Below are 26540 nucleotides of genomic sequence, written 5' to 3'. Positions count from 1 at the left end.
TGGCTCTTTTCTTAAAACTAGGAAAAAGAGATTGCCACCCTTCCTTATTTGGCACCATGAAAAGCATAGATGTGATTGCTTGGTGTTATGCACTAACATTTGATACTTTAGAGACCAACAATTTGTGCATAGTGAAGAGAGAAGTTGAGAATGTCTATGGCAGCAATGCAGGAACTGGTATGTGGAGCTTTTGAGATCCTATTATTTCTTTCCTCTTTATTAAATGTCACATTAGTCTGTTTTGGGTTTTTTTCCCAAGCCGTTCTTCACTTCCTCACTATGACTACAATCATGTCTGCTTCTCCATTTTGTAACTGTACTAATTGTCTTTGTATTTGGGTAAATAGAAAATATTCATTTATTAAACATCTCCAAGATCCACCTTTTCCTCTCCATCCAAACCGCTACCTTGTTGGTTCAATCTCTCATCCCATTCTGACTGGATTAGTGCATCGGTCTCCTTTCTGATCTCCCATCCTCCTGGATCTGCCCGCTTCAGTCTATTCTTTACTCTGCTGCCTGGATTATCTTTGTACAGAAATGCTCTGGGCATGTCACTCCCCTCCTCAAAAATCTCCAGTGGTTGCCTATCAACCTTCACATGAAGCAAAACCTCCTCACTCTTGGCTTCAAAGCTCTTCATCACCTCTCCCCATCCTACCTCACCTCCCTTCTCTCCTTCTACAGCCCAGCCTGCACATTCCACTCCTCTGCCGCTAACCTCCTCACAGTGTCTTGTTCTTGCCTGTCCTGCCGTTGACCCCTGGCCCATGTCCTACTCTTGGCCTGGAATGCCCTCCCTCCACACATCCACCAAACTAGCTCTCTTCCTCCCAAGCCCTACTAAGAGCTCACCTCCTCCAGGAGGCCTTCCAAGACTGAGTCCCCCTTTTCCTCTGCTCCTCCTCCCCTCCCCATTGCCCCCCCTCACTCCACCCTACAACCTCCCCCTCCCCACAGCACTTGTGTATATTTGTACATATTTGTTACTCTTCATTTTATTAATTATGTGTATATAACTATAATTCTGTTTATTCTGATGGTATTGACACCTGTCTACTTGTTTTGTTTTGTTCTCTGTCTCTGCCTTCTAGACTGTGATCCCATTGTTGGGTAGGGACCATCTCTGTGTGTTGCCGATTTGTACTTCCCAAGCTCTTAGTATGGTGCTCTGCACACTGAAAGCACTCAATAAATGTGATTGAATGAATGAAATTCATATTCAGGTTGTGTACTGTTCTTTTAATGTTTAAAAAGTTACTATTTGGTCAGTTCAAATCTTTGCTAACATGAAGAATTTTAAATTTGTAATTTATGAATTTCCTAATTTTAAATTCATCTGAAAAAACTGCTACACCTTATGTGTCACAGTAAAAGTTAAATATACTAGAGCCAGATCTGAAATGGCAATAAGGCACATTTTTAGATTTTTTTGTCTATGATGCTTGAAAAATTTTTACATAATACTTTGTTCACAAAGACCTTTTAAGGCTTTGGAGAATCTAAAATCTATTTAAAGAAATCCTGGGGAAATTATTTGAAATAAAGAATATTTATGTTATCTTTTTTGAATGATATCCACTGCTTTAGGAGGTCTTTCTTTCCCCACCTTCAATTTGCCTTTTTCTTTATTGCCCATCCCTGTCCTTCTCACTGGTTTCCAGGATGTCCAAGTCTCCCACTAAATTGAAAAGACTTGTCTTCACCACCTTTCTCCAACTTCAGCCATTTATCTTTCCATTCATGTCTCTTCTTCATACTTTTGTCCTGTCTTATGCTGTAAAGTCGTCTCTGACCCATAGCAATGCCATGGACACATCTCTCCCAGAACACCCCACCTCCATCAGCAATTGTTGTAGTAGTGTTTTCTTGGTCAAAATACGGAAGTGGTTTACTATTGCCTCCTTCCATGTAATAAATTTGAGTCTCTGCCCTTGATTCTCTCCCATGCTGCTGCTGCCCAGCACAGGTGAGTTTTGACTTGTAGCAGATTGCCTTCCACTCACTAGCCATTGCCCGAGCTAGGAATGGAATGGACAGGCCTCTTCTTGACTCTTCCTCCCATAGTCGAGACTGGCAGAGAACTGGAAACTCTCCAGGTACGACCCTAAGAGGGGGGCTTCATACTCAGACTTTTCAGAAGTATACTTTACTTCGGTTGCCTTACCTCACTCTCTTTTTTTATTCTTTTTAGGCTCACTTAGATTTCTAGTGACCACAATAGTGATCACATCTCCATTTTTGCGCTCCTCTTTAGCCTGGTATCTGTGTCCAGCACTCAATTATGGTATCCATTAAGCACTAACTATATGCCGAAGTGCTGTGGTTTTTCTCCTCCAGGATATACTGTCTTATCTTAGTTCTCTTGAAGAAACATCTACTTTTCCTCAATACTTCATCAGGAGATTAATCCCTATCTACGACAAATCCCTTCGCAAATCCCTTGTTGCATATCTTGAATTGAACATTTCCACTGGATGTCATGCAACCTCAGTGCAGCCAAACTTGATTTTATATCTTTTCAAAACCCTGTCCAAGTATCCCTGTTAGGGAAGAAAGAATCAGCATCCAGTTAATTCCCTGGGTTTAGGAACAGATTGCCATTTGGAGCTTTTGCCTTTCCCATGATTCTCTCCTTTCCTTTCCTAGTTGTTTGACATTTTGGGATTTATCTTCACAACATCTTTCAGATCTGTCTCTTCCTGGCCACCTTCTAACTTCACTTCCCTTAGAAGTGGCATGATGTAGAGGAAAGAACATGGTATTAGGAGTCAGAAGACCTGGGTTCTAATCCCAGGTCTGCCAATTGCCTGTTGTGTGACCTTGGGCAAGTCATTTTCCTTCTTGGACTTTCAGTTTCCTCATCTGTAAAATGGGAATTCAGTACCTGTTCCCCTTCCTCCTTAGACTGTGAGCCCCATGGGGGACAGGGGCTGTGTTCCAATCTGATTAATTTATATTCCCCGCAGTCCTTAGAACTGTGCTTGACACATAGCAAGTGCTTAAACTATAGTCACCTGTAAATGCTGCTGTACTGACCAACTTAATCAATTAATCACTATCATTTATTGAATGCTGACTGTCTGCGAGCACTGTCCTAAGTGCTTTTGAGAGTTCAGTGCAATGGAATTTCTCCTTGTTCCTCTCTCATTCTTTATGCTTGTCTTTACATACCCATTATTCATGATTGGATCTATTCCTCTGGTCCTATGCTCTTTCTTCTCTGTCTTTCCCATTCTGGTAACAACTTTGGAGTGATTGTACTGAGCAGCTATCCAAAGAGGGCAGAAGGGTCATCCTACCTTTACCAAATGGTGGATCCCTGTCTGTGCCTATACTACTAGAAGCTCGTTGTGGGCAGGGAATATATCTGTTTGTTGTTGTATTATACTCTCCCAAGCACTTAGTACAGTGCTCTGCACACAGTAAGTACTCAATAAATATGATTGACTGACTGACTATCCAAACTGGTCAAGAAGGCATAGCCAGAGCAGTCCGCTTTTCAATATCATTAAACTTTCACATATGTTGCTGGATTCGCCATTAACTACATATTTTCTGTCCTACCTATCCTCTAGATTGTAAATTCCTTGCCGTGAGGTGTGGGTTTACACAGTATCCAGAACACAGTCAATAAAGGTTAATTGACGGTGCCCACAAGAATGTTGCTATAAGTCACCTACCTTGATTTTTTTAGAATTTTCCTGAGTTCCCTTTAATAAAAATCTGATGTAAAAGCCCCACATTACTTCATTAGAGCATAAAAAATGTATATACATTTTTTCCTACTTAAAGGAGCTACAGCCTGTGTTAAATAAAAAAAAAAGGCTTGTGAGGTAGGTAAGTTCTTATTAAAATATTTCTATAGACTCAGATCTTTCTTGTTTTTAGTTCCAAAATATATTAACAAAGCTCTAACAGTTTAGGTGAATTATACTGTATTTAATGTCTGAATTATTACTATTTTAATTGGCTTCTTGTTTCACGTTCTGGGACATAGTCATCTGTAATAATTCTCTGGCTTCTATTCTTCATAAACTTTTGGATCTGGGCTTCGTCTCTTGTCGACTTTAAGCAAGCATTTTATTATTATTTGTTTCAGTGGACCAGAGCAGGAGTGGAGTTAGAGAATGTATACAAATTATCCTGCGGTGCCTTCTGTTCTTTTACATCTGACTTGTTTTCCTGAGGGACACTAAGTGGTGAAGTGGTTTAGTGTACTGACCTCTGACTTCTCAAAAACAGTTTCAAATACATCCTCTTTGTAAAATCAGAAATGCCTGAAGTGTTGGGAAGTTCCTTTTTTTCTAGGCAGAAAATATGATTCAAAAAGCTTGCCCTTAAAAATTTTTAAAAAGACAAATATAGAGAGATGTTTATAATAATAATAATGATGGCATTTATTAAGCACTTACTATGTGCAAAGCACTGTTCAAAGCACTAGGGAGATTACAAGGTGACAGGTTGTCCCACGGGGGGCTCACAGTCTTAATCCCCATTTTACAGATGAGGTAACTGAGGCACAGAGAAGTTAAGTGACTTGCCCAAAGTCACACAGCTGACAATTGGCAGAGCTGGGATTTGAACCCATGACCTCTGACTCCAAAGCCCATGCTCTTTCCACTGAGCCACACTGCTTCTCTTCAAGTACATATTGCTTTATAATTATAAATGAAAGGAACAGTCAAAATGTTAAAAGAATGGAAGAAAACAAATATGTGTAGCAAAGCAATAAGAACAAATCACTAATAATAGTGGTATTTGTTAAGTGCATCCTATGTGCCAAGCACTGTACTAAGGGTTGGGGGGAGTTACAAGACCATCATCAGTCATATTTATTGAGCGCTTACTGTGTGCAGAGCACTGTACTAAGCGCTTGGGAAGTACAAATTGGCAACATATCACTTCATCAGTTTGGATGCAGTCTCTGTCCCTCATTGGGCTCACAGTCTAGATGGGAGGAAGACAGAAATACTGATATTGAATCTCTGAAACTGAGGTGCAGCAAAGATGTGACTTGCCCAAGGTCACACAGGCTTCCACTAGGAAACCACATTGCTTCCTTAAGATTTGAGTCATTCAAATCTGAATACTGTATAGAAGAAAGTCTGAATGTAGATTTAAATTCATATATATATGTATATATATATATACACATATATATACACACACATATATATACATATATATACATATATATGTATATATATGTATATATATATACACATATATATATACATATATATACATATATATATATATATATACCACATTCATTTATTCACTAATGTATACTGACACACACTCATCCTTTATTGAATTTTGGTATTGTTATAGCTGACTGTCTAGGTTTCTGGTGGCTACACTGCCAAGGAATTAATAACTTTACCTAAATGTTTGCTCTCCTTCTTGGGTAAACTTTCCTATAAAATGGAAGCAATTGAGGCTCTTTGTCCTCCCTTCTGGTCAATGCAATTCTGACTCTTGGAGGAAAAATTGTATTTCTTGATTTGGATATATTTTTCTCTCTCAATGGAGTTGTAAGAACTCAGTTTTCATATGAGAGGCCGAAATGTCTCAACCTTCTCCTGAAGGAGAATAAGGAATCAAATCAAAAGAATGAATGGTTAGGATTTATGAATCACGCCAGTTTCCTCTGAGTTAATCAGAAGGCAAAGTTTTAGGTGGATTCCGTTTTCTGAGTGCAAGGCTGAAAGCAGAATTTAGAGCAGGGGGAAATCAATCAATCAATCGCATTTATTGAGTGCTTAGTGTGTGCAGAGCACTGTACTAAGCGCTTGGGAAGTACAAGTTGGCAACGTATAGAGACAGTCCCTACCCAACAGTGGGCTCACAGTCTAAAAGGGGGAGACAGAGAACAAAACCAAACATACTAACAAAATAAAATAAATAGAATAGATATGTACAAGTAAAATAAATAAACAAATAAATAAATAGAGTAATAAATATGTACAAACATATATACATATATACAGGTGCTGTAGGGAAGGGAAGGAGGTAAGATGGGGGGGATGGAGAGGGGGACGAGGGGGAGAGGAAGAGGGGGAAAATGGATGAATGAACTCTTTCCCAGTTCCTTCCACACCCCTAACCCAGTAGCATTTAAATTTCCAACACTTGAAGTACTTAGTGGAAAAAGCACGGGCCTGGGAGTCAAAGGATGTGGGTTCTAATCCTGACACGGCCACTTGTATGCTGTGTGCCCTTGGGAAAGTCACTTAAATTATCTGTGCCTTGGTTACCCCATCTGTAAAATGGGGATTAAGACTGTGAGCCCATGTGGGACAAATTGTTTACTCTCTATCTACCCCAGCACTTAGAACAGTGCTTGGCACATAGTAAGCACTTAACAAACACTATTATTATTATTATTATTATTATTATTATCATTATTATCATTATTATTATTTTCTGCACTAGCAGAGGGGTGGGGCTTGGGAATCATGATGGTGGATTTTCTCAAGCTTCACTCTGTCTCAGCTCCTCCTCTTGAATTTTTCAATGTAACAAAAACAGAATATTTTATTCAATGCAACCTATCAGTCATCCCCTCCTAGCCTCTGTAGAAACTCTGTGTGTGTGTGTGTGTGTGTGTGTGTGTGTGTGTGTGAGCGCTAGTAGACTGCCTGAATGGATGGAAGCCAGGGTGTCTCCTGGAAAATAGCTAGTGGAGCCTCTGGATAATAAAGATCTGTGATTGCTGAGGCGGCACAGAATTTCAGTTTTCAGGCCACTAAATCACATTTGGCCTCCACAGCTGTGTAGCTGTGGGAGTCTCTGATATTATTCAGGACAGCAATCACAGCATCTGTTTTTTAGAGAACATTTTTTCCATGTTTTTGGAAGCCATCAAGTGTTAAAACTAAGTGTTTTTTGAGGTTGTTAAAAAACCTCATTCTCCTTTTAGAAGTTTTAGCATTAAGAAAGCCAATTATACAAGAAAAGCAAAAATTGCAATATTTAAAAAGTTAAAATAAACATAAAATTCCCTATTAAGAAAGGGAGAGGAGTGTTTTCTGCATGTTTCCACGATAAAAAGATTGGAGATACCATTTATAAATACTTCTACAAAGTGATAGAAAAACGTTTGAACACCTTTAATAACAAGGCTGTGTGGGAAGACAGAAAGGTATATTAAGGCATACTGAGAGACAAGTAGAGAAAGGGAGATCAGTAAGGTAGATTAGAGAAAGCTTACAAATGACTGTCATGAAAGGCACTTTTGAATTGAGCCATGACAGGGTGACAGTGGAGTTAAATAAGGATGGGAGTGATATTAAGCATTTCTCTTTAAATTATGCCAGGGAAAAGATGATTAATTAATTGGCATCACACAGTGTCTTTCATTTCTTACTTGCCAGGCTCTCTGTTGAAAATTTAACATGTTAGGGAAATCATAATGCCATATAGTGGCAATTTATTTTGAGGGCCAGAGAGTGGGAAGTAACAAGTGGGATGTAAAATCAACAGGAACACCGTGTTTCTGGAAGTGTCAGCTGAAAGGTCTGTCAGACTGGAGCAAGATGTGAGACTGTGCAGTACACACTCTGAAAAGCACTTATGCTACTCCATCGAGTATCATTCAAACCATAGCAGGATGAGAAACTCATGCAACTCTTTCAGCTGATGTCACTGTGTACGTTAGTCTGTGATTTGTATTCCCATTGAGGAGACATTTGCTAATTCTCTCTCTTCACTAGGCTTGAAAACCCTATGATTCTCTTTAAAATCTGGCGGCAAAAATCATCTCAGCAAATAGCAATTAAACATGTAGTAAGGGCTTATTTTGAAAATGTCCTTAGTTGTGAGCAGGGAACATGTCTACCAATCTACCAACTGTGTTATACTCTTGGAAGGTCTTAGTACAGTGCTCTGCACACAGTAAGCACTTAATAAATACCCTCGATTGATTTATTTTATAAAGTGTACCATAACTGGATTTGCCTAAATAAGCAAATTATATTCTTGTCCCCTGGTGCTACGGATAGATGTTTTATTGAAAGTCAGATGGAGTTCTCTTTTCCATCTTCAAATGTGTAGCACCTTAGGATAGCACTTTTACATTAAACTTTCAGGTGAAAATTATGGCTTTGAACAAATGGCTTTGAACAGTGCTGTGCACACAGTAAGTGCTTAATAAATACCTTTGATTGATTACTCTCACCTCTAACCCCTAGAAAGATGTGTAGTAAATCACTGTGCTGTTAAAATGAAACACTCATTAAAGAATACCAAATCTTTAGCCTTCATCCATCCACCCCCCAACCCCAAACTCTCCTTTTGGACTCTTATTTTTGAGTAGTTCCTTTACCTACCTATTTTACTCTCTTCCCCACTTCAAAAGTTACTTCTCCCTTTTTTCTTTTTGTTGTTTCTCCTTCTCAATCAATCAGTAGTATCTGAGTGCTCCTTGTATACAGAGCATGGTACTTAAGTACTTAGAAGAGTACAATAAAATAGTTGTAGACATGATCCCTGCCCTTAGGGAGTTTACATTCTGGTGGAGGAGACAGACAAAAATGAGTTACAGGTAGGGGAATTAGAAAGGTATAAGGATATGTACTTTTGTCTTGTGGGGTTGGGGGTGAGATAGGTATCAAAATGTTTATCGGATACACACCCAAGTACACAGACAACATAGAAGGGAGGGAAAATAGGAGGTTAGTCAGTGAAGGCTTCTTAGAGATGTGATTTCAGCAGGGCTTTGAAGATGTGGACTCTCTCAACCAGACACCTCCTTCCAATTTTCTATCTTCCCTGTCATGCTCTCAAAAGATGACTGTGAGTCACATAAAAAAATTGAAGACAAATTCATTCAATTGCATTTATTGAGCACTTACTGTGTGCAGAGCATTGTACTAAGCGCCTGATTAATGACCATAGAAAACACAAAAAGGAGGGCAAATAGTATGGGAAGATGAGGTTACTCAGGAAATACTTCTTGGGAGGTGATGTGATTTCAGTAGGGCTTTTAGGATGTGGATTCTCTCTACCAGACTCCTCTCTCCATTTTTCTATCTTCCCTGTCGTGCTCCCAATAAATGACAGGTAAAAGTCACATAAAAAATACTGAAAGCATAATTGCTGTTCCTTGCCACAATAACGATTATAATTGTAGTAATTGTTAAGAGTGTACTGTGTGCACTGGAGAAATACAAGATAATCAGGTCAGATATAGTCCCTATCCAACATGGAGCTTATGCTAAAAAGGGGGAGAGAGAATAGATATTTAGCCCTCATTTTACAGATGAAGAAACTGAGGCACAGACAAATTAAGTGTCTTGCCCAAGGTCATACAGCAGTTGAGTGGCAGAGCCAAGATTAGAATCCAGGCCTTTTAACGTTCTAGACCATGCTTTTCTGCTTGGGTCAAGCTGTAAACTGCTTGATTTGCAAAGCTGCTACACTGAATTTTTTTGTCTGCATTCAGGATATCTTCTTTTAATCAAAAATTAATAGGAAATGGTGGGACCCAATCACTTTGCATAAATCTCTCTGCAAAGCAGCGTGGCTCAGTGGCAAGAACCCGGGCTTTGGAGTCAGAGGTCACGTATTCAAATACTGGCTCCACCAAATGTCAGCTGTGTGACTTTGGGCAAGGCACTTCACTTCTCTGGGCCTCAGTTACCTCATCTGTAAAATGGGGATTAAGACTGTGAGCCCTCTGTGGGGCAACCTGATCACCTTGTAACCTCCCCAGCGCTTAGAACAGTGCTTTGCACATAGTAAGTGCTTAATAAATGCCATCATTATTGTTATAACCTAGCCCAGGGCATTTCATGCACGAGGATTTAATACATCTCTTTCTCGCTGGAAGGTGGAAGGAATGGGCAGCCTCTTTCCTCGCTTCTCCTACTAGAATCACTGGCAGGCATAGGGTTTGATTGGCTAGGCCTCTTTGAATTCCAGATTCAGCTACCAAAGAGATGTTTTAAAAATATCAGACAATCGATCAATCATATTTATTGAGCGCTCGTAATCTCCAGAACACTGAAGTAAGCACTTGTGACAGCACAGTTGGTAGATACATTCCCTGCCCACAACAAGCTTGCAGTCTAGAGAGGGAGACAGACATTAATATAAGTAAATTATGGATTGTACATAAGTGTTGTGGGCCTGAGGGAAGGGTAATAAAAAGGAGCAAATGCAAGGACAATGCAGAAGGAGTGGGAAAAGAGGAAATGAGGGCTTAGTCAGCTGTTGGTGGAGATGCTTCTTCAGTAAGCCTTTGAAGGTGGGAAGAGTGATTGTGGGATAGGAAGAGGGAGGGCCTTTCAGGCCAGCAGTCAAGAACTAGGCATCGACAAGGGGACACTGAGGTACTGGACTAAGTTAGCATTGGAAGAATGAAATGTACAGACTGGGTCGAAGTGAGTGTACAGTGAAGTAAGGAGGGGGCGAGGTGATTGAGAAGCAGTGTTGCCTAGTGGAAAGAACACAGGCCTGGGAGTGAGAGGACCAGGCTCCACCACTTGCTGTGTGACCTTAGACAAGTCACTTAACTTCTCTGTGCCTCAATTCCCTCATCTGCAAAATGAGATCCAATACCTGTTCTCCCTTCTACTTGGACTGTGAGCCCTGTGTGGGACCTGATTATTTTGAATCTACGCTGTCTCTTTTCTTCCACTAACCCATCTTTCCCACCATGTCTCAAGAGATCTGTCTCTTTTTCCAAATCTATCCTCTCCAACTGCACCTCCAGGTTCAGGGCTCATGTCTACCAACTCTGTTTTAGTGTATTCTCCAAGTACTTACTACAGTGCTCTGCACACACTACAGTGCTTGGCACATAGTAAGTGCTTAACAAATAGTATTATTGCTATTATTTTTTTATTATCATTGTCAGCAGAATTAAAAGGGATCTGGATTGACACTACTTTGAAATGGGGAAACAGGAAGAAATCCCTGCTCACAGCTTGCTCCATTCATTGGAATAAGATGAGCTGATAGCAATACTACTATTACTAATAAAAATAATAATGAATGTTATTAATAGTAGTATTATAAGCACTATAATTATGTTGGTATGTATTAAGCACTTACTATGTGCCAAGTGCTGTAAAGTGTTGGAATAGATAAAACATAATCAGTCTGGACATAGTCCTTCCCATCTGGGGCTCACATAAGTAAATATGAAAATGATAAACCTGATCAAACATATAATCTCCAGGAAGACTCCTTCCTGATTCATTGAAGGTATCACCAAACCCCAAACTTTCACCTATGACAGCCTGGAATTCAATTCATCCCCTTTGAGCACAAAGTGTGCATTTGTGTTCAAATGTACAGAAACACTTTTCTTGATGCATAAATTGACACCTTCAACACCACCTTCTCCACTGAATTCAATTCCCTCACTCTCCTGTCCCTCCACTGATCTTGTAACACTATCCCACTGCCCTGGATCACCTAGAGAGTATGCATGCTCTGCTCCTGTGCTTGACCTACGAGACACTTGGCGGAAATCCAGACATCATCCTCATCTGCAAAAGAGGTGCCCTCTCATCCACCTGGCAACATTATTTCTCCGTCGTTATTGATTCCCATGCCCATTCAACTCCCTCCTCAAACCCCCTGTCCTCCCACCCTTCCAACTGTTGCCCCTAACAACCTGGTCAGATATTTCACTGATAAAATTGAAACCATTAGGTTTAATCTCCATAAACTCTCCCCTGCTCCTCTCCAGTCCCTCCCTCACGCTGTCTCCTTTCTTCTACTAACCCATCTTTCCCACCGTGTCTCAAGAGATCTGCCTCTTTTTCCAAATCTATCCTCTCCAACTGCACCTCCAGGTTCAGGGCTCATGTCTACCAACTCTGTTTTAGTGTATTCTCCCAAGTACTTACTACAGTGCTCTGCACACAGTAAGTGCTGAATTAATATGACTGATTGATCTCTTATCATAACACTTGCTCTCTTCCTTCTTCCCTCCCTGATTCATTTTCAACCATTTACTTACTAGTGGCTTCTTCACCACTGCTTTCAAATATGTTCATATATCCCCTATCTTAAAAAAACAAACAGAAAATCCCTTTCCTTGACCCCAGGGATCCCTCCAGTTATAACCCCTTCTCCCTCCTAACATTCCTCTCCACACTTCTTGAGCAAGTTGTCTAAACCTGCCACTTCCACTTCCTCTCCTCCCGTTCTCTCTTGATCCCCTCCAATCTGGTTTCTGCTCCCATCATCACATGAAAACTTTTTCTCTAAGGTTATCAATGATCTCCTTGCCAAATACAATGGCTTCTACTCCAACCAGACCTTCTCAGTCTCTCAGCTGTCTTCTACACTGTGGACCACCCAATTTTCCTGGAAACACTGTCTAATCTTGGCTTCACTGACTGATCTTTTCTGGTTCTTCTGTCTCTATGGCTGTTCCTCCTCAGTCTCTTTTGTAGGCTCCTCTTCTGTGTCCCACCTTCTAACTCTGGGAGCCCCTTAAGTTTCAGTTCTGGGATCCCTCTATTTTCCATTGACACCCTTGGCAAACTCATTAACTCCGTGGTTACAACTACAATCTCTATTTGGATGATTCCCAAATCTACTTCTCCTACCCCAACCTGTCTCCTTTTCTGCAATCTAATTTTTTCTCCTGTCCTCAGAGCATTTATAATTGGATGTCCTGCCGAAATCTCAAACTTAACGTGTCCAAAAACAAAGTCCTAATCTTCCCTGGCATCAAACCCTGCCTTTCCCCATACTGTAAACAACACCACTATCCTCCCTGTCTCACAAACCTTGACATTTTCTTCAATTCATCTCTTTCATTCAAGATACATACTTAATCTGTCACCAAGTCCTGTCAATTCTACCTTTACAACATCACTAAAATTTTCCCTTTCTTCTCCCTTCAAACTGCTCCTATGCTGATCCAGGCAGTTATAATTTCCCACTTCGATTGCTGCATAAGCCTGCTCCCTGAACTCCCTGCCTCCTTTCTCTCCTCTTTCATTCATTCATTCATTCAATCGTATTTATTGAGCGCTTACTGTGTGCAGAGCACTGTACTAAGTGCTTGGGAAGTACAAGTTGGTAACATATAGAGACGGTCCCTACCCAATAGCGGGCTCACAGTCTAGAAGGGGGAGACAGACAACAAAACACATATATTAACAAAATAAAGTAAATAGAATAGTAAATATGTACAAGTAAAATAGAGTAATACATCTGTACAGACGTATATACAGGTGCTGTGGGGAGGGAAAGGAGGTAGGGTGGGGAGATGGGGAGGGGGAGGAAAGGGAGAGGAAGGAGGGGGCTCCTGGAGGAGGTGAGCTCTCAGTAGGGCTTCGAAGCCACACTGCTTGTGTTGTGGGGCGAAGGGTAGGGTGAATATAGGATAGCTTGCCTTTGTGTCTGACCCAATTTCCTTGTGTCTACCCTAGCACTTAGTACAGTGCCTGGCACATAGTAAGTGCTTGACAAACACTGTAATAATTATTACCCCAATGCTTAGCACAGTGCCTGGCACATTGTAAACACTTTACAAATACCATTGGAAAAAAAAATCCAAGACGGCCCAGTGCATGGTTACCAATTACTTAGGAGAAGCAATGTGGCTTAGTGGAAAAAGAGCATGGGCCTTGGAGTCAGAGGTCATGGGTTCAAATCCCGGCTCCACCACTTGTCAGCTGTGTGACTTTGGGCAAGTCACTTCACCTCTCTGGGCCTCAGTTACCTCATCTGCAAAATGGGGATTAAGACTGTGAGCCCCATTTGGGACAACCTGATCACCTTGTAATCTTCCCAAAGCCTAGAACAGTGCCTTGAACATAGTAAATGCTCAATAAATGCCATCATCATCATTATTATTATTATTATTATTATTATTATTATAATCCCCTCCCCAGTCCACTTACTTCATTCCGCTGCCTGGATGATTTTTCTAATCATCCTATGTTGCCCCTCTCTTCAAGAACATCCAGTGGTTGACCAAGTAAAGAAAAGATAGATAATTGACCCCTCCTACCCAGGACAGGATGGGTTGACAATCCACCTCTGCATCAAACAGAAACTCTTTACCATCAGCTTTTAAGCAATCCATCAGCATGCCCCCTCCTAATTACCTCTCTGATCTCCCACTACAACTCACCCTGCACACTTTGCTCTCCCAGTGCCAACCTAACTTACTGTACCTTGCTTTCATCTATCTCACCATCTATCTTGACCACATCCTCCCTCTGGTCTGGACCTCCTTTCCCTTTCTTACATGACAGAGCTCCATTCTCCTCACCTTCAAAGCCTTATTAAAACCACATCTCCCCCAAGAGACCTTCTCCCACTAAGGCCTAATTTTCCCTCCCTCCTGTGCCACCTATGCCCTTAGATTTGTACCCATTAAACACTTCATTTTCACTCCATCTTCAGTCCCATAGCACTTCTGTCCGTATTCATTATTTATTTTAATGTTTGTTTCCCCCGCTAAACTCTAAGCTCCTGGTAGGCAGGGAATGTGCTTACCAACTCTCTTGTACTCTCCCAAGTGCTTGGTACAGTGCTCTACACAAAGTAATCAATCCATTAATTGTATTTATTGAGCACTTACTGAGGACAGGATACTGTTCTAAGTGCTTGGGAGACTACAGAATAAGACTGATTGATTAATTGAGCGTCTTTCAGTGAAGAATCACCTTATCTCCTCATTCAAACCCTATCCTCCTCCTGACTTTCCCATCAAAGTAGATAGCACCACCATCCTTCCTTGGTGTCTCACAAGCCCATAACGTTGGCATTACCCTAGACTCCTGTCTCTCATTCAACCCGTATATTCAATATATCACAGCATCACCAAAATCTGCCCTTTCCTCTCCATCCAAACTGCTACCACATTAATTCAAGCACTTATCCTATCACCTCTTGATTACCGTATCAGTCTTCTTACTAACCTCCCAACCTCCTGTCTCTACCCACTCTAGTCCACACTTCAGTCTGCTGCCTGGATAATTTTTCTACCAAAAAGTTTAGTCCATGTTTCCCCACTCATCAGAAACCTCGAGTCATTGTCCATCCATCTCCACGTCAGACAGAAACTCCTTCCCAATGGCTTTAATGCACGCAATCACCTTTCCCCTTCCTAGCTCATCTCACTACACTCCTACTACAACCCAGCCCACACACTTTGCTTCCCTGTTGCCAAGCTACTCACCATACCTTCTTCTCATTTATCTCACTGCTGACCTCTCGTCCACATCCTGTCAATGGTCTGGAATATTCCCCTCTACCCCTCCCCAATTTTCATAAAGGATAATTACTCTCCCCTGCTTCAAAGCTGTACTGAAGCCACATCTCCTCCAAGAGGCTTTCTCTAACTAAGCCTTTATTTCCTCTTTTCCCACTCCCTTTTGCATCACCCTGACTTGCTCCCTTTACTCATCACCCCCCAGCCCCACAACATCTATGTACATATCTGTAATTTATTTATATTAATCACTGTCTCTCCCTCTATACTGTATGCTCACTGTGGGCAGGAAATGTGTCTGTAGTAAGTGCTCAATAAACACTATTGATTTATTGATTGAATCACTTTCTTCTAAACTGACAGGGACTTTCTTTAAGAGCACTGAATGAGGTGTTGGCCTAGTAAAGGCCCAGCCAAAATAATATTTTAACAGTAAATTAATCAGCCACATTGGTTAACATGTGATCAGTGTTCCATTTGTGTTTGTTGGCACAAAGCCAGACTTCAGTTCTCCTATAGAAGCATTAGGAGAAAAGTAATTCTGATTTAACCCTTGGTAATTTAATAAAATGCAAAAATGCTGCATTGCTGAAATTCCTATTTTGATTTTCCCATGTCATGTAATTCCAAACAGATATCAAGTCAACTATGATTCTGCATTATAATTATAATATAAATGACATTATGCATTATTTTCTTTTGTTCTTAGGTTCACATTGTATGGCTCGTTTTGTCAATTCTCAATTTGTACATGCCAGTGGCCAGATAATCTAGTTAATGACCAATATACTCATTGTTTTTCTTCTTACCTTTGTACTGTAAGCACAGAACTTCCTCTGGACTGTAAGTTTCCACTTCCTCTAGACTTTAAGATCTCTGTGGTCAGGGAATGTATCTACCAACTCTGTTGTATTGTATTCTCCCAAGCTCTTAGTACAGTGCTCTGCACCCAATAAGTGCTCCATAAGTACCCTTGTTTGATTGATTGGATGGATTGATTGTACTATCCAACCAAGTAATATTTGTTGTAGGTCAATTTCCTGGATTATTGCATATGAATTATATTTTATTCAAAAGCTAAAAGTATGTGAATTTTTGAGAAAAAAATAGGATGGTGTCCTGTTATTTTCCATTTTGGTACAAAAGAAAAGGGAATCAAGCTCATGGTTTAATAAATACTAATTCAGTACACAGAAGAATTTCCTCATAGGTGGTTAAAAAGCTATTACTGAGGGTCTTCTCTGGAGACTTTCTAAATCAAGATAGCTTCTTGTTGGGTGATAGAGGTGCTTATCTGTTCTATTTTCAAGTTAGTTTGTAAATATTTTGATACTGGTGGACCAGAGACCCAAGTCTTCTATAGTCATTTTTATGTTGGGGTCCAGTAATTTGGACTTTGTGCAAATGAAAATGATTCTTCTCCCTTGATTCCTGGTTTGCCTTTATACTGATGCTAAAGAGAGGCAGAATCTGATCTAGGAAAGCTTCCCCTCCATTCCCCTTCAACTTCCAGAGGCAGTGAGCTGGGTAATTGGGTAATACAGGTGACCTATGCTTTGAAGTTTAATGGCCAACCGGCATGACCTAAGCTTCCTGGGAAACCAAAGCCAAGAACCAGTTAGGCAGGCATAGACTTTGGAGAACTCTGGGTGAGACAGCAGACAGGTTTGGACGATGAGAGGCATGGTGGGAGAAAGCCATGACAATTTCATTCAATTTGCGTGGTGTTTCTGACTCCCGGAGGGGAAACTTAATACAAATATGGACTGTTTCCTCCATTCTCAACTGCCCCTCAGCTATCCATAACCCTCTCTCACCAGTTAGGATTTGGAGAAAGTGCACTTATCACCAATTTAGACAGATAAAGAGTCATCTCATCTTTTGTTCTTTAGAGGATTTCAATTATTTAATAAGTGAGTAATTAAGTCATTAAGAATTAAAATGGCTCCAGAGACCAGGAGACTCTGAAGGGCAACAAGAATCGCTTGGGTTTCTGAGTTTCAACAAAAGTTAGAATATTGGGATAGTCCTTTTTGTTTCTAAATGAAATGAGCCATCTTGCTATTTATCTAACTCCAATAATAGTCACTGTGGTATTTGCTAAGCATTTACTAGATGCCACACACTTTACTAATATAGACTCAGTTCTACATTGTAAGTATCTGGGAATAGGATCGCCTTACATAAGCCCAACAAATTGAATTCACTCCCTGAAACAGTAAAGCTAGAGGGGATGCAAAATGTGTGTTTTAGAACAGTGTATACTGTCCTGGAGGACAGGGATTTTTCTTTTGCATGCCATTTACCACAATGAGTCATTTTATTGTCGTTATCATTAGGATAGTTCTCCCTACTCTGTATGGTAAAAGCCTTAGTCAGCCAAGGCAAGCCATTCCCTTGGTGAATAAGCAGCTCTAAGAGGAGCAGCTACATATAAATCTAATAAATGATAATGATAATAAGTGACAACCCAAGGTTTGGTTTGGAGGGTACTAAATAATTTCATAGGTCTTGTACTTCTTTGGTCACAGTAGGGAATGTGTAATACTGGTTTCTGTGCATATGACACACATAGAAAAATAATTTGCATTCAGTGCAGTTTTACAATCTTAGGAAAGCAGAAAAGAGCTCTTTAGAATCTGTCTTCATTTTTGAATGCTCCTATTGAAAAATGCATTATTCATTCATTCAATCATATATATTGAGCATTTATTATGTGCACAGAACTAAGTGCTTGGAAAGTAAAATTTAGCAATAGAGACAATCCCTACCCACACCAGGTTACAGTCTAGAGGATAATAATTATGGCTCTTGTTAAACTCTTACTATGTGCCAAGCACTATTCTAAGAGCTGGCTGGATTCTAGTTAATCAGGTTGGACACAGTCTTTGTCCCATATAGGGCTAACACTTTTAATTCCCATTTTACAGATGAGGTGACTGAGGCCCAGAGAAGTGATGTGACTTGTCCCAGGTCATACAGTAGACATGTGGCAGAGCTGGGATTAGAACCCATGACCTTCTGACTCTCAGGCCCACGCTCTAACCACTAAGCAACACTGCTTCTCTTTTAAGCATTACTTATTTCTACTTATTCTGTTTTTTTTTTTCAGTTTCATATTTTTTAAAAAATCTTTTAAAAGCAAACCTAGGTTTCAAGGTCCCCACTCCCTTGTGCCCTTTATATCCACAATTATACATTTATATATAAATGTACACAATTATACAATGTACACAATGTACACAATTATACATTTATATATATACACAGAATGACAATTCTGTGACCTTTACAAGGACTTCCTTCTCCCAAAGTGATATGGGGTAAATATGATCATCACTACTGTTATCTTTTCCTTCAACAAGATTTTAAGGTATTCACTTTATGAAACACACAGAATTAGGCTTTGATCAAACTTGACCTATTTGGGAGGCCAGAGCCATACTAATGACCAGCAACACGCTGAGTAAATTCAACCATCTGTCAACGTTCCTTGCACTATCTTGCTGGGGATACTTTCAATTCTACAATAGTTTCTTTAGGAACAGTGACACCATTCTTTGAAGGGAAGTAGAAATTGGGGGAAATTGAATTAGAGCGTGTGGTTTTGAAATATTTAAATTTATCTTCAATTTTCGAACAGTGAGTCCAGTCCTTCCAGTGCCTAAATTTACTCCCAAGAAGTAGTCGGCCCTTTGTGGGAGGCATTAACTCAAGAGAATATATACTGAACATTTGTAAAAACAAGTCATAATTATATATATATGATTGCAAAATATAGCTCTTGTCCCTTTTTTAAGTTTTTTAATGGTATTTGTTAAATGTTTACTATGAGCTAGGCAATGTACTAAGTGCTGGGGTAGATACAAGCGTATCAGCTTGCGAAAAGCAGTGCTGTCTAGTGAATAGAGCACAGACCTTGGAGTCAGAAGGACTCAATCCAGGCACAGTGACCTTAGGTAAGTCACTTAACTTCTCTGTGCCTCAGTTATCTCATCTGTAAAATGGGGATTAATGCTGCAAGCCCCATGTGGGACATGGACTCTGTCCAACCTGACTAGCTTGTATCTCCCCCAGTGCTTGACTTATAGTAAGCACTTAACTCATATCATTATTATTATTATTAGGTTGGCACAGTCCATTTCCCATGTAGGGCTCATAGCCTTAAGCACCACTTTACAGATGAGGTAACTGAGGCACAGAGAAGTTTAGTTCAGGCAGCAGACGAGTGGCAGAGCCGAAATTAGAAACCTAGGTCCTTCTGACCCCTAGGCCCATGCTCTACATGAGCAATCATCAACAATGGCTATAAATCATTCATCAATCACAAATGAGTCTGAATTTTGGAATACTGCAATCTGTTATTCATGCCAGATAAAAGAAAAAGCGAAGTGTAAATTGTGTTGGTTTTCGTGACACATTATGGCCTCTGTATATTTTTAGTGAAGATTAATTCAGTTCTTTGTTTAAACTCTTCAACATTATATGAAGTAATAGTTATGATTGATTCCATTTCTGATGTCTTTTTAATGCTGTGCCTACTGTATTGAATGTCATTTTTGTAGGAAATGTTTATGTGTGTATGTGACCCAACACACTGGAAGAAAACTAGGGGAAAGGAGATAAAGACCTAGTCTAGGAATTTGAAACATAGATGGAAAATTCAATTTCAGTTGGAACCGTTAGGGTGTATCGAATTGTACTTTCCAAGAGCTTAGTACAGTGCTCTGCACACAGTAAGTGCTCAATAAATACAATTGAATGAATATATCAATCCAATGTTTCCAATGCTATGCTTTGGGATTCTGCAGTATTTATACTTGAATAAGATGTGAGTCACACCTGGAGAGTTTCCAGGACTCTACCAGTCTTGACTGCAGCCTTCCCCTTCCCACAGCAACTGTATATATGTTTGTACATATTTATTACTCTATTTATACATATTTATTCTATTTATTTTATTTTGTTAATATGTCTTGCTTTGTAGTCTGTCTTCCCCTTCTAGACTGTGAGCCCGCTGTTGGGTAGGGACTGTCTCTATATGTTGCCAACTTGTACTTCCCAAGCGCTTAGTACAGTGTTTTGCATACAGTAAGTGCTCAATAAATGCGATTGAATGAATGAATGAATGAAAAGTAGAGGCATATCCATTCCATGCCTAGCTGGGGCAGTAGATAGAGTGGAAGGCAACCTGCCACAAGTCAAAACTCACCTGTGTTGGGTGGCAGCAGCAGCATGAGAGAGAGTTGATGAGGGCGGAGACTCAAGTTTACTGCATGGGAGGAGGCATTAGTAAACCACTTCTGTATTTTTACCAAGAAAACTGTATGGATACACTACCAGAACTATTGCAGATGGAGGTGGGGCGTTCTGGGAGAGATTTGTCCAAGGCATGGCTATGGATCGTAGATGACAGTATAAGACAAGACAAGGAAGAGGAGCATCTCTTTGAACAATTTTTGATTAAGTTCAAGTCGAGGAAAGCTCTAGTTGTTGTGCTGCATGTCTGTAGACAACACTCTGCTGCTTGAACACCTCATTACAGGGTTCGAATCCCGGCTCCACCAATTGTCAGCTTTGTGACCTTGGGCAAGCCACTTAACTTCTCTGTGCCTCAGTTACCTCATATGTAAAATGGGGATTGACTGTGAGCCCCACGTGGGACAACCTGATCACCTTGTATCCCCCCCAGCACTTAGAACAGTGCTTCACACATAGTAAGCACTTAACAAATACCATCATTATTATTGAAAATGTATGTCACAAATCTTTCCTCAAAAACCAGTCAGTTGACTATGTTGAATAATCTCGAATCTTGAGTTTTTGAACGGGGAAAGAAATTACTCCTCTTTCTAGGGTCAAAGTCTGATATAATTTATGTCGTAACTGTTAATATCATAAATTGCCTATGGCCAGATTTCTCAAAGGCAGAGAACAAGCTTTTTTCATTGTTGTGGTAGTCTCCCAAGCTCTTAGAAGAGGGATCCATACATAGCAGGTGAGCTCACTGTGGGCAGGATTGTGTCTGTTTGTTGTTATATTGTACTCTCCCAAGTGCTTAGTACAGTGCTTTGCACTCAGCAAGCACTCAATAAATACTATTGAATGAATGAATGAATAACAGGTGCACAGCAGGCCTTACTGATTGTTTGTGAGCAGACTACTTATGAACTTCCACTCTAACACTAGTATTAGCAAAAAGCTGTCACCTCCTAAGACATGTATATGGGAACATTTCCAGTGTCCTCAAGCAGCACTACATTTCCTACAGAAGAAGGAAACCATGTCTGCTCTCTTCTGAATGTGATTGCCCAGATTTGGCTGTCAGAATTCTCCTAGGGGTGATAGTAATATTATTTATTAAGTGCTTATCATCATCATCAATCGTATTTATTGAGCGCTTACTGTGTGAAGGGCACTGTACTAAGTGCTTGGGAAGTACAAGTTCACAACATATAGAGACAGTCCCTACCCAACAGTGGGCTCACAGTCTAAAAGAGTCTAATAAGTCTAAATGCTTATTGTACTAAGCATTTACTGTACTTAGTATTGTACTTTTGTACTGTGTGAAGTACTGAGAAATAAAACACAAGTGGGAACTAAACATGGTCCCTGGCCTGAGAGGTCTCACCATCTAAAAATATAAGAAGTAGGAGAAGAGAGAACTAGGCACAGATATAATGCTAGGTGAAACAGCGTGTAGACATCGGCAGATATAATCAAGTTGGGCTCCATAAATCTGAATGGATAACATTAGTGATGAATTTTTTAGCTTAAGTCTAGCATTGTACCTGAAAGACTATTACAGAAGCTATTGATTTGGTTGAAGAGCTCCCACAGCTCCGTTGGGAAGGAAATTAAGAAAATGAGGAATTTTTTTCTGTGAATTGTTAACCTGATTTAGTAAAGTCTGTTCAAAAACATTTCCCTGAAATGGAAATGACATGCATCCAAATTACAGTCTTAGACAGAGATTCCAGTCGACAAACATATTTTTTGCATTAAATACCAAGCAGAGCAGTATAATTAAAACCAATGCTTTCTGATGGTAATTTTTAGAAGAGCAGATTTTTTTTTGATGCACTGTGGCACTGGAAATATTCCAGAATCCCCAAGATAAATAAAGAAATATCTCATTAAATGTTTTCACCCCCTCAGAGTCTGGTTTAATGGTTTTATTATTTTTATGGTGATTTATCAGAATATGTATCTTTTGCAAAGTGTGGTAGGCTTAGTGTGTTTACAGTTCAGAAGTATGTGGTCTATTGGCAAGACCTAAGAAATGGTGACTCACGTTAGGGGCATAGAAGCACTTTTTAAAAACGTGCACTGGCTTTTCAAAAATTCACCCACTGATAATTTTAAATCCCGGCCAAGAAAACCCTTGAAGTTTCCATTCCTCGTGTAATCCAAGCACTTCAATCATATTCGTTGCAATGACATTTCACATGTTTTTGTAGTCTGTCTCCTGTAGAAATAAATGTAGAAGTGAAACATAGGGAAAAAAGGAGACTTTTTACATAGGTGCTCTGAAGTTGTTCATTTTCTATGTTTCAAAATTATTTTTATGAGGTTCATTTATTTTTCATATGCGTAGGCAGTCTGAAAAAGTTGATGAACCAAGTCAAATTTGTTCAATTAAGTTACAGAAGACTTCTGGGAATATGTGTGACAAAGTTAATGGTATGTTTATTATGCCACTAAGTTTTAAAACAGAAAGGACTTAAGAGGTTTAGTATGAAAGAGTTTTATTTTTAAGTGGAATATCATAGAGCTATGATTTTGAGGGGAAAGAAATTCATAGATGTGAGTGATTCCATTCTTTGCTGAGAAAATAGCATAAAGTTCAAAAATGCACCTTTGTAAGGCTGGGCATACACCCCACAAATGCCAGTGTCATCAACCACATTATTTAAAACATGGCACCAACAGTGACATCTGGGAGCCAATTCATCATTTAATTAAATTATCCTGTAATGAAATCTTCTATAATGAGATTAATTTTAATTATTAATCAGTAGTTGACATGGGCCTGAGGCTTTATGAATAATTAATGAGGGCTTTGTCTGTTCCATTTCTAAGAAAGGACCTACTTTCCCTCAACTATCTTTCAGGCAAAGCTACCTTATTTTTTGCAATGGAATAACCTGTGTTACTGAATTGATTTTCATTTCAAAACCTGAGGAAGATACCAATCATGGATTTTATGTGTAGGTTGCAAGTTTATAATTTTTACATTATTTTAGTGAGCCTCAGAGGATTTTGGGGGGAGAGTATTTTGAGGATTTCAAAAAAATGTTTTTAGAAAGGAAGTGGCTCCTTTTGATTATGAAACACATTTCTAATTTGCTGAAAAATTAAAGTGCTATCTGCAAGAGCCAATAGATCTTCCATTTGGTTTAATATATATTTTTTTTGTGCTTATGTACTATAGACAACATCATTCTTTACTACAGGGGGCCTGCCAGCATGAGGTATTGGGATAGGGATGGGTAACAAATTTTGAGTTCTACAATCAATAAGGAACGTTTTATCTAATATAAATTTAGTCACTTCTTTTCATCTGAAGAAGGTCTTGGAAGGAACTTGTCATCAAGAAGACTACAGAAAATTGGTGGTCTTTGAAGCCTTTTCTGGTACCTTTGTGTTGTGTGGTAAAGACGCCCTGCATGGATCTATTCTGTACCTCATACATTCATACCATTTTTGGCCAGGTGTTAAGCTTTTCAAGGTTAGGGATCATGTCTATAACATTCAATTGTACTCTCCCAAAGGCTTAATACATTGCTGTGCACACGGTAAGCACTCAATAAATATTGTTAATTGATTGTTAAGACTTTAAATAAGATGCTCAGGATTAAAGGAAGCAGGATTAAAGAATTCGGGAAACAACCACATGAGACAGAGGCATGGTGACAATCCCCACCTTAGCTGTCTATTTTAGCTGCGGCCTCCGGGACCCTCAGTCTTGCCAATGGCCAAATGCTTACTCTTCCTCCCCATTTGCTTCAGATCCTTACTGGAATTATGTGGATCAAGTGGAGGATAGCAAGGAATTAGTAAGGGTGGCCTATCCTTTAGGGTTTTTCCAGGAAAAGTAATAAAAATAATAATGATAGTATTTGTTAAGCACTTACTATGTGCCAAGCACTGTTCTAAGTGCTAGGGTAAATACAAGGTAATCAGGTTGTCCCACATGGGGCTCACAGTCTTAATCCCCACCTTACAGATGAGGAAATAGAGGCACAGAGAATAATAATAATAATGATGGTATTTGTTAAGCGCTTACTATGTGTAAAGCACTGTTCTAAGCACTGGGGAGGTTACAAGGTGATCAAGTTGTCCCACGGGGGGATCACAGTTTTAATCCCCATTTTACAGATGAGGTAACTGAAGCCCAGAGAAGTTAGTGACTTGCCCAAAGTCACACAGCTGACAGTTGGTGGAGCTGGGATTTGAACCCATGACCTCTGACTCCAAAGCCCATGCTCTTTCCACTAAGCCATGCTGCTTCTCATGTAGTAGTAGTAGTAATAGTAACAGTATTTACTAAGCACCTACCATGGATAAAGCAGTTTCCTAAATGCTGGAGAAAGTACATAGCTGAGAATGTGATGTGGTTCCTCCCCAGCTTAGACTGATAATGTAAAAATAAAGTGGGAAAGAAGGTTGGATACAGACACCTTAGAGCACAAAATTAACATTTAAGACAAGGATACTGATGAATGGAAGAACAATAGAGAGCTGTGGTCGGAAGAGCAGAATTTCAGGCTTCTCATAGCTTAGTGCAACAGTCCAAAGTTTCCTTGGTAGTCCCAGGAAATTGACAACTGGAGTTTAGGGGTCAGGCAAAGGAAGCAGTGTTTCCTCAGTCAGAAGGACCTGAGTTCTAATCTCTGCTCTGCCACTTCTCTGCTGTGTGACTTTGGGCAAGTCACTTAATTTCTCTGTGCCTCAGTTACTTCATCTATAAAATGAGGATTAAGACTGTGAGACCTATGTGGGATAGGGACTGTGTACAACCTGATAAGCTTGTAACTACACCAGTGCCAGTACAGTGCCTGGCACATAGTAAGTGCTTAACTAAAGTTATTTAAAAAAAAGTGCAATGAAAAGCTATCTTTCCCTTCTGGGATCAAAGAGACATGGAGTGGGGTGCTAATTTTGTGGGGAGAGAGGGGTAAGAGCTGATGAATTCACTTGTGAATGATTTGCCTCCACACAGTAAGCGCTCAATAAATACGATTGAATGAATGAAGTAGAAAAAGGCTCACTATATGTGTATGTATATATGAATATATATATGAATATATATATATATGAATATATATATTCATTCACCCATCATCCAGTGCTCTTCTCTTTCTCTCTCTCTCTTTCTTGCTCCTTAGAGGTTGGTGGGGGTTGAGCATTGGATACTGAATATCTTCATGGTTCACATTCCCAGTTAATAAAGTAAGAATTTAACCTAAAATTAAAACAAAACAAAATCGGACATCAAGCAAATCCATGTTCCCCTCTAGTGCTTATTTACACATCTGATATATTGGATTGGATACGTTTTCCAGATCCAGGCCTATAAAAAGGGTAGTGAGTTCAGGAACTGGGGAGAACCTCTGTTGTGAATCACTTCCTGTTTATAAGAATTCCTACTTCATTTCATGATATTATCTTTGAAAATAATCCTCTTATAAATAAGGGGGAAATGTCATGCTACATATTTTGAGCCATATGCCAGAGAGGGAGGAAAGATCTAAATATTATCTCTGAAGATTTACTCAAGAAACTCTTATTTAAACCCACCTTCAGCATATGTGCATGCACATTTATTCTGTTGGACATTCAATTATTTATTTGGATTACTTTAATTTTAAATGCTTGCAACTCCCCCCCCCCCCCCCACCCCGACCCCGTTAGAATGTAAGCTCCTTGTGTACAGAAAACATGATTTTCTTGCTTTGTACTTCCCAAGTGCTCAGTAAAGTACATTGCACCCAAGGGATGCTTAAAAATGCTATTACTACTACTCTCTTGTTGCTACTATTACTACTAATAGTCGTAGTAGTACTACTAATGGCTCAGTGGAAAGAGCATGGGCTTGGAAGTCAGAGGTCATGGGTTTGAATCCCTGCTCCACCACTTGTCAGCTGTGTGACCTTGGGCAAGCCACTTAACTTCTCTGTGCCTCAGTTACCTCAACCGTAAAATGGGGGTTAAGACTGTGAGACCCATGTGGGACAACCTGATCACCTTGTATCCCCCCAGAGCTTAGAACAGTGCTTTGCACATAATGAGCACTTAACAAATTCCATCATTATTATTACTCCTTGAAATATTGCAA

The 26540-nt window shown here is 39.8% G+C and overlaps 1 protein-coding gene and 1 non-coding gene across 2 annotated transcripts in view; one reads left to right on the top strand and one right to left on the bottom strand.

Moving 5' to 3' along the window:
* The window catches only part of EYA4 (EYA transcriptional coactivator and phosphatase 4), a 219728-nt gene that overhangs the window by 31417 nt on the left and 161771 nt on the right, over nucleotides 1-26540 (top strand). The gene's annotated exons all lie outside the window — the stretch shown is intronic.
* Nucleotides 1980-2117, bottom strand: LOC119925058. The gene has a single exon (XR_005449730.1). It is a non-coding gene; the product is annotated as a small nucleolar RNA SNORA7 (small nucleolar RNA).

The sequence above is a fragment of the Tachyglossus aculeatus genome, chromosome 2 (genome assembly GCF_015852505.1).
Source record: "Tachyglossus aculeatus isolate mTacAcu1 chromosome 2, mTacAcu1.pri, whole genome shotgun sequence".
NCBI lineage: Eukaryota > Metazoa > Chordata > Mammalia > Monotremata > Tachyglossidae > Tachyglossus > Tachyglossus aculeatus.
This window is presented reverse-complemented; position numbering and strand designations above follow the sequence as displayed.